The sequence below is a fragment of the Drosophila willistoni genome, assembly GCF_018902025.1.
Source record: "Drosophila willistoni isolate 14030-0811.24 chromosome 2L unlocalized genomic scaffold, UCI_dwil_1.1 Seg168, whole genome shotgun sequence".
NCBI lineage: Eukaryota > Metazoa > Arthropoda > Insecta > Diptera > Drosophilidae > Drosophila > Drosophila willistoni.
In genome coordinates, this window is record NW_025814047.1 from 14,533,319 (window position 1) to 14,542,518 (window position 9,200).

General features: G+C 35.1%; 1 long non-coding RNA gene across 5 annotated transcripts; it reads left to right on the forward strand.

Moving 5' to 3' along the window:
* The first annotated feature begins 4,434 nt into the window (after positions 1-4,434).
* Positions 4,435-6,373, forward strand: LOC124459873. Of its 5 annotated transcripts, none has more exons than XR_006953854.1 (4): positions 4,435-4,624; positions 4,792-4,863; positions 4,968-5,300; positions 6,043-6,373. It is a non-coding gene; the product is annotated as an uncharacterized LOC124459873 (long non-coding RNA). The 5 variants fall into 5 exon arrangements; XR_006953856.1 differs by having other exon boundaries at positions 5,116-5,300; XR_006953855.1 differs by lacking the exon at positions 4,792-4,863.
* The last annotated feature ends 2,827 nt before the right edge of the window (positions 6,374-9,200 follow it).

Consider the following 9,200-nt stretch of genomic DNA (forward strand, 5'->3'; position numbering starts at 1 on the left):
AGCCTACTTGAATGTCCGTTATATCAGTGGAATTCTTTACTTAACACTTCTAAAAGAATCCTTGATATTTGTTTTGTCTCGGATGGCACTGTTAGTTCTGTATCTTAAACACAGCCCCTTGTGATCCTCAAGATCCATATCACCCTACCATTGAAGTTAATTTTTCTTACAATTCCGTTACTAATTCATTTAATAACATCTCAAAACAAATCGGATATTTCAAACTACCGTGGCATTGCCAAACTTTCGGCAATACCAAAGATGTTTGAAAAACTTATTACGTAATTCCCTCAACACCTATTCAGATCCACTATTTCCATGGCTTCATGAAAGGTCGTTCGTCGCTTACCAACCTTTTAGAATTGACTACCCTTGTACACCATGGATTCCGTGATGTTATTTATACCGGACTGTAGAAAGGCTTTCGATACGGTTGATCATTCTATGCTTCTTACGAAACTTAACATTGTGGGTTTTTCCCCGAAACTTTTGGTTGGGTTAAAATCGTATCTTATTGGTAGAACCCAAAAGATGTCTTTTTGTTCCTCAATATCTAAAACTGTTCGAGTTACGTCAGGTGTAAGGCAGTCACCTGGGGCCACTGTTATTTACCCCGTTTATAAATGATTTGCCCTTGGCCTTGGCTCATTCACGCGTGCTCATGTTTGCGGATGACGTTAAGATTTGTTATTTCTATAATGATTCTTCTTTCCAACAGTATTTGCAATCAGATCTCGATGCATTCTGTGATTGGTGCCACGTTAATAAATTACACCTTAATGCCTCAAAGTGCTCTTTCATGTCATTTAGTCGTTTGTCTCCGTACCTAGCTCATTAATCTATTAAGTCTGTTCTGCTAGATTGTGTACCATCATTCAAAGACTTAGGCGTTATGTTTGACCCAAAACTTTCATTTAATTTTCAAATATCTTCAATTGTCAATAGAGCATGCGGTCTCCATGGTTTCATAAAACGTTGGGCCAAAGAATTTGATGACCCCTATATTACAAAGGTTTTATACACTTCGTTAGTTCGCACTACTCTAGAATATTGCTCGCCAGTGTGGAACCCGCAATATGATGTTCGCCAGCGTAGTATTGAATCGGATTAGAAGCAATTCCTTAAGTTCGATTTACGCGGTCTTAATTGGGACCCAAGTCTTCGCCTACCTTCTCATTCTAAAAGACTTCTTCTTATTAATCATCCTTCACTTTACAACCGTAGGCTCGTATTTTGCATACTCTTTTTCCATAAACTAGTCAACGGTGAAGGCATTTCTACTAATTTACTAGATACGCTATATTTTTGTGTTCCCTCACGTCGGAACAGAAACTTTTTTCCTATTCACCTTAGTTAGTCAGACATCTAGACTAACTACTCTCTTCACGAACCTTTTCGTGTTCTTTGTCAATCTTTTAACAACCTTAATCACCTTATCTCTCCTCATTTTTCTGTTACTTCTCTTCGCAGTATACGTTTTAATCATCTACAACGAAATCGCTGAATATGTTCTGGACTTGAATTCCTTGCAACTCATCCCTGACCACATTGGCTGTGAATCGAGGCATAGCTGACACCTTGTGCAAATAAAAGCACCTCCACCGGGTCAGGGATGTTTGGTTGTGTATAAAGCTAAGCTTCCTTCTTTAATTAATTTGTTATCTGTATTTTAGCTTAAGCTTTTTCGTCGACTGCTGGTTAGTTGACGTTAACAAAAAAAATTGACTCTTTCGAGGTGTTGAGCCAAATTAACATTTCTGTTCCATCTAGAAATACCTGTAATTTCACACCGCTTTTACTTCCCACTGCATAAATCTTTTCGTACACTATGTAGTGTAGTCACTACTTTGGCACGTTATCGGTTCCGAAACATCGCTTCCGGGTATAAAAACTGCGCTCCTGTCCTTCGTCGCTCGGAATTAATTGTTATCATCTTTATTTATATTGCTGAAATCTCTACCTTTAATTATAAAATTTAATTTTTATTAGGATCTCTACTTTTTAAATTAAATTTGTAAGGGTTATTTTAAATTTTCAAGCTGCACAAATTTACTCAGTACTTTTCATTTAACTTCAATTTAAACTTTATTTACGGAAATCATTTTTCTTTTTGATTGTTATTTGGTTGAGCATAAAACGCTGAAACAGAAATTACATCAACAAATCAGAGTATCAATTGACTACCATTACTCCATAGTTTGCAAAAAACTTGGTTGAGAGTCGCTGAATTGATACCGCTTAATACACTAGGCACTTCCCCCATAGTCGCTAAAAGGCCATCCATCGATGCACTGCGGAAGGGTGTTTTATATGATCATTTCTCCTTTGCGCTTTATGACCACCATTAACTCCGTTTCTCTCACTTTGCTTTTACAATTACACTATTTATCTTTATTCTTGACTTGAATTATTTAATATAACCTTAACGAACTTTAAATTGATTTTATATTTCAATTAATTACATTCTTTTTTTTTAAACTTGATTAGGGCTTCGAAACAAAATATGATCAGAACGGAAAATTATTTTCACTTAACGATTTTTGTGCTATTAACGATTTAGGCTTTAAAAAATTGTAGAAGTTTTCGAGGTGGTCACATGCATTGCGCTAACTCTGGTTGCAGCAAACAGTATCCAGAATTTGGCTAAAAGCCAAGCTTTGTCTGGGTCAGCAACGGCGGAAGGTTAGATAAGGCCACTCGCCTTTAAAGCCTTGCCGTACGAATAAAAATTTGGCCGCACCGTAAGCCCCAACACAAAAACGTTGTGGCGCTGCCGGTGTTTAGTTGGCAATGTCTTCTCAATGCCCGAATGCCAATTCCGGAATGCAACGCAATATTGGCCAGAAAATGGGAGGTTTTCAATCTATTATATCTAATTTAAAATTTGTAATTAACCTACATACCTGCTATAATTTATAACCAAATTCTTGGGACACAGCTTTTTTTTCCACAATTTTTCTCCTCAGTATTAAAATGAAATCAAGCTTAGGAAAAAAAAAACAAGGCGCGTTGCCACATCATTAACGATAGATCACTTATCGCTATCCCAATATTATTCTTGTATCGATTGATCGATATACCAATATTATTCATTTATCGATTGATCGCTATTGGAGATGTGGCGCGTAAAATCGTTAAGATTAAAAATTTTAAAGCTTAAACCAGCGCAAGATACACCACCCGATAATATGCAACGTTGGGCAAATAAAAGCAGTTTCCAAGTTTCTTTTTAATTCGACATTTTATGAACTTAGGGGCTAATTTAGCATTAAAGTTCTAAGAGAATTTGCTCAACGTGAAGTTTCTGCGGAAAACTTTTTAGCCTTCTTTAAAAGAGACAGACTTACTGCGAAGATTATACTGTTCTTAATGTTTTCTCTTATATCCTGTCGCAAAAGGTTTAACTGGTGAGTCTGAGTGAGCGGTGTTATGGGCTCTTGAAACAACTTTAAAAGTTTATAATCTGAACCATGAGTAACCATGTCCAGTCCGAACCAAGCTTTAAAGGGTGAGCAACCTAAAGATTGATGCAACGATGATCGCAATGAACAAGATATACTCGTTAAATGTTGATCTTAGGTGGTCTAAGCGTATAATTTGGTGCCTTGGACTCGTTACAGGTGTCACATTGACGAATATGGTCACGCACATCCTTTACCATGCCAGGCCAATAAAGAGTTCTACGTATCTTGTCAATAGTTTTCTGCATACCTGATTGTGAAGAGGTATGGCTATCGTAAGCTTGTTTTACAACATTTACTCTGAGTTTATCCGGTACACATAGTTTCCAAGAAAGCTTCTCTTGATAAGAATCTATACTGGCCTGTTCGGTTCGAATATACAAATGTTTGTCTACAATTTTGATATCTGGAAATTTGTCTTGATTTTCAGTGATTTTCTTATTCAGAAGCATATAACTATCGTCCAAAAATGCTTCAGATTCCAGATCTATAATCGAACCCATTTCTATAGCCTCTATCGAAAGGTTGGACAATCTTGATAACGCGTCCGGAATCAAGTGTTATTTTCCTTTCCTATGCGACATATTGAACTTAAATTGTTGCAAGCGAAAAATCCATCGAGCTAATCTCCCAAAAACCAGGCATGAATTCCGTCCCAATAATGTTAACGCATTAGCTACAATAAACTAGAGTGATCAGTAACTACTTCAAATTCTTGTAATGCCAAATAACACCTAAATTTTTCGATAGCCAGTATAACAGCTAAACATTCGCGTTCAGTAACACTATAATTGCGTTGAGCACGACTCAACTTTTTAGACATGAAAGCAATAGGTTTTTCTTCCTCTGGGTCTGATATCGATATTTTTTGCATAAAAAATATATTTATATCGGGATATTTTTTTTGCCAATTATCGAATATTCGATATTCTTTTAAAGAAATTTTAAGATATTTTTGCGTTGGTCACTCTTGTAATGAGTGTAGCAAGCGCACAAGTGAGAAGGTTAAAATGGTGAAAACAAATTACTCAGAATTCAAAAATGGAACAGCCAAATGTAATTTGTGCCTTAAAACCATTAAAACAAGTAGAAAATCGACAAATATGGTGTCGCACCTGAAAAATAAGCACTATGACACTTTTGTAAAGTGTATGCAAAAAAAGGTAAGTACGTACACATTGAAAGTGGCGTCACTTTTCTGTTTGTGCGTGTGTGTAATAGTAGAGCCCGTTTTCTCGATATACACACACGCTTGTAATGCTGGGCTGCCGGTTTAGATTGTTTCGCAATTTATAATTCTGAATTTTTTGTCGTTTGAATAATTAATTAGGTTTCGACGAACTCTTGCGAAAGCGAAACAATTAAGGAATCATTCATAAATTCTGAAACTTTAAAAAGTTAGGTAAAAAAAAATTGCAATCTGAATTTTATAAACTTTATCTTAATTTTAGACAGTGGCGAAAAAGCAAATGAAATTTGTAAAGCAATTGTCTTTATGATTTACAGAGACAACATGCCTGTCCGGTGCGTGGAGAAAGAAGGTCTAACAATCCTTCTTAAAAAATGTGTGCCGAAATTTAAAATGCCAAGCCGGTCCAAGGCGTCGTTTGTTTTACTATGTAGAATAGTCATAAATAATGATAATTTTTTCCAGATTACGACATTGATCGGAGAAAAATACAGAACATCAGTGATTGCTGTTAAAAAGGTTTTAAGCAAAGTGGAGGATGTCGCATTCACATTCGAAGCAGTGACTATAACAAACTCAAGCCGATCATTTCTTACAATAGCTGCGCATTTTATAAATAAGGAATGTTAGGTAATGCTAAAATGGATCAGGTAATTTTTATATTTTTATTATTATATCTGTGTTTTTGTTACCTCTTTAATTGTTAATCGTGTTTGTCTTGTGTTCTTCACTTAGTGGTCGACGATTCTCTGAAAGATATCGCATCATTTTGTAATATTTTGGAAAAATTTAAACAAATTGTTATGCATTTCAAGCACAGCCCTGCAATAATGGACGAGCTGCAAAAAGCTCAGGCCGATGGGGAAATTCCAGAGGGTTGCATTAAGACCTTACAACAAAGCGTTGATACGCGATTGAATTCATGTCCTGAAATGCTGGTATCCTTTTTAGGTCTTGCGAATAAAGTGGCCATAATTTTAATAAAGAGATCGGAAAAAATAAAAAGTTTGCCAGAAATGCTATCAACTGACGAATTAAATACTTGCAAGGATTTCTGTAGCCTTCTGAACCCATTCAGCATGGTGATCCCGTTAATTTCACTTTTGCTAAACAAAATGCAGATTTCTAAAGTAGAATCTGTTGACGGTATTCTTACCAAAGGTTCTCTTCACAAGCAATTGGAGAAAAGGTGCAAGCCTCTTGAATTAAATAAAGTGTTAGTAAAGTCTTCATTCCTTGATCCAAGGTTTAAAAAAATGTATATCTCGCCAATCGGGGTACAAGAGGCGACCAAAGATGTTTTAAAAGAAAAGAACAAAAATATTTAAGTTCTGTTCAAAAATATAACTAATTCTCTCGTTTTTTTTTTTTTTTTAATTTTTTATATTTTAGATGAAAATTCAGATGACCAAGGTGATGGCTTGGAAAACGACCACAATAGGTCAATTTCGAACGTAGACGGTTCGGGAAATGGGGAACTAAAGATGTATTTCAGCTTGCCCCAATCTTAGTGGGAAAGTAACCCAATAATGTTTTGGAGTTCGCATAAGGCGGCTATGCCAGGACTCTCGAAGCTCGCCTTACGATAGCTTATAACTCCTTATAGATCAGTGCCTTCGGAGCGACTTGCTTCTGCCATTAAATGTGTTGTCTGTGACTCACGAAGTCATATGACGGATACACATATCACAGAACGCGTTTTTTTGAAATTTTTGAACTCCAAATACTGGAGTTAAACATTTGTTTAAATATGTTTAAAAAAAATGTTGAAAAAGTCAGTATTTTGAAAATAAATTGTTGTTATTTAAATTTAAATTTATTTTTGGGGAAAAAAAATATCAAAAATATTGATATTTTAAAATGATTATATATCATATTGATATTTTTTCAAAAGTTATCGATACGATATTTTAAAAATATTCGACAACCCTACTAAGTTTATAAAGCTCAAATTCGTTGTAAAAGCTGTCTGAAGCTGAGACAACACAAACAAAATATTAACATCAAAAAATTATTCCGATCTTATTAGAACTGGGTTAAAACCAAGTTTCCTCCTAATATCTGTTAAATTGGCGCATTAATACGCACCGACGGACGAACAGACGGACATGACTACACCGACTTAGCTTCTAATGCTGATCGGAAACGTTTCCTTCTGTGCGTTACAAACATCTGACAAATATTATAAGACCCTCTGCAAGGGTAGAAAAATATACATACATAAAACAATAAAAATTGTATAATCTTTTCGTTGAAGAATTGGTTTTTTGTGAATAAACGTGGCTTGGGCAAGCGTCATCTAGATGCAAATAAAAAACTGTATTTTATATATAAAATATAGAAGTCGTCACTTTAGTAAACAGGGTATAGCTATGTACTATTTATTTTATTTGTAGAGTTAACTTAAGCTTACAAAGTTTAAGCCAACAGTTTCTAGCCATGGCTACTGAGGCCTTCGTCTAAATTATATGTACATAGATATAGTATAAAGATATCTTTCCGCTACTATACAATATTTTTCAAAAGGGGGGAAAAAATATCAAAGAAGCTAACTCCGGCTATGCCGAAGTTTATATACCTTGAAGTCCTTGGCAATAATATTTGTATACCCCTGAAAAAGGGTATATAGTCATATATCCAACTTCAATACCCAAAGCCTAATAAACTTTTTGTCCCCTAAACTCAAACTTTAAAGTAAACATCCGTTTTTATAATAAACAATTGGACACTTGCAATAACAATTGTCCGTCTAAAATTCAAAAGCGTGAAAACGCTAATTAAGCATTAAAGTTCGGGCCAATCAAATCCGTTTTATTCATAAACAATTAATCACTTGCAATAACAATTGTCCCCCTAAAAGTCAAAAGCGTGAGAACGCTAATTCAGCATTAAAATTCGGGCCAATCAAATCATACCAATGTCGATCACGCCACTAAAGGGCTCACAAGTTTAGCCTATAAATATTACTCTAAGACATCTTTGTACTTTAGTTTTAAGTATTCATTCATTGAATAAAGTCCCGTCTTTCAACTCAACAAAAACAATATCTTTTTTTTTCCTATCTGGAAAGACCAGATATATAATTGGCGCAGTCGGTAGGATCGGTAAAAGTGAACTTGTTATTCTATCCGTGTGACACATAGAATTATTATCCGTGCGTTACATAGAATTAGTGAATAATCACTATAAAACTCCGATCCGACATTAAGAACTTACGGGAAAGCGGAAATATCAACTGTGTGTGTTACAACCATAAAACTCCAATTGTAGAACAAAAACCAACCAACTGTGTGCGGAAATATCAACTGTGTGTGTTACAACCATAAAACTCCAATTGTGGAACAAAACGCCAACTTGTGTGCGAACAAAATAAAACAACACTAAAAACAAAAATGGCCGTAGAACTCACCGAAGCCCACCTCAATCAAGCACTGTCTTCGTTAAGACAGGTGGCAAACTATGATGGAGCACCAGAGAATCTGACATCATTCATAACGAGGATAGATTTCATTATGCACCTATATCCAACCCATGACATAAGGCAACATAACATATTGTTCAGCGCAATCGAGATGCAGCTCACTGGATAGGCACAACGACTTTCGCAAATTGGACAAGCCAACACCTCGCCGGAACTAAGAACATTCCTCATCAATGAATTGAAGACGCAGACCCCATGTGAGGAACTTCATCGACGCCTCTACAACACCAATTATACAGGAAACCTTCGTAAGTTTGTCATAGAATTAGAAGATAAATCCTATATTATCACAAACAAGCTTGGTCTTGAAAACGATGCAAATAACACTACTCTTTATACAAATGCTTTAAATAACACTATAAAAGATGTAATCAACAAAAAATTACCCGATAGATTATTTATGACGTTAGCTAGATATGATATAACTACAGTTACCAAGCTGAAACAAGTAGCTCAAAGAGAAGGGTTATACGAGTGATATAACAGAAATCAGATAATCAAATCAAAGCCAAAATCAAAACCAAAAAAGTGGAAAATCTTTTGTACCCAATAGTACAACTCCGTCTCAAACAAAACAATCCGATACAACACAAAACCAACAACTTTTCCGAGAATTTTAACAAAAATTAAATATTGACAGGGCTCAAAATCCAATGAATAACTATCCAAAATAATGTAGCAAACCAGCTTACAAAAAGACAAAGAGAATATAATAGTGGAATAAGCAAAATGGACACATCAGAAAATTTTCATTAGAATGCCTGGGAACAATCGGAAGAAGAGATAGAGACAAGTCCTTCATCAGAATAATAATGAAAAATAAACCTTTGAGATGTGTAGCCGACTCAGGATCTTCAATAAATATAATGTCCGAAAACTTTTTTAGTTTCAAAACCCATTTAGGAGATTCCAAAATTCACATGATTGAAGGAGCAGTAGAATTAAAAGAAATCATTTTTTTTGCACCCAGCTAGCTTTGTCCAACAGATCAAAAATTTTATATCCATAAATTTTCACATAAATACGACATGTTGATAGGCAGAACTTTCCTAAAAGCATGTAAATCCCA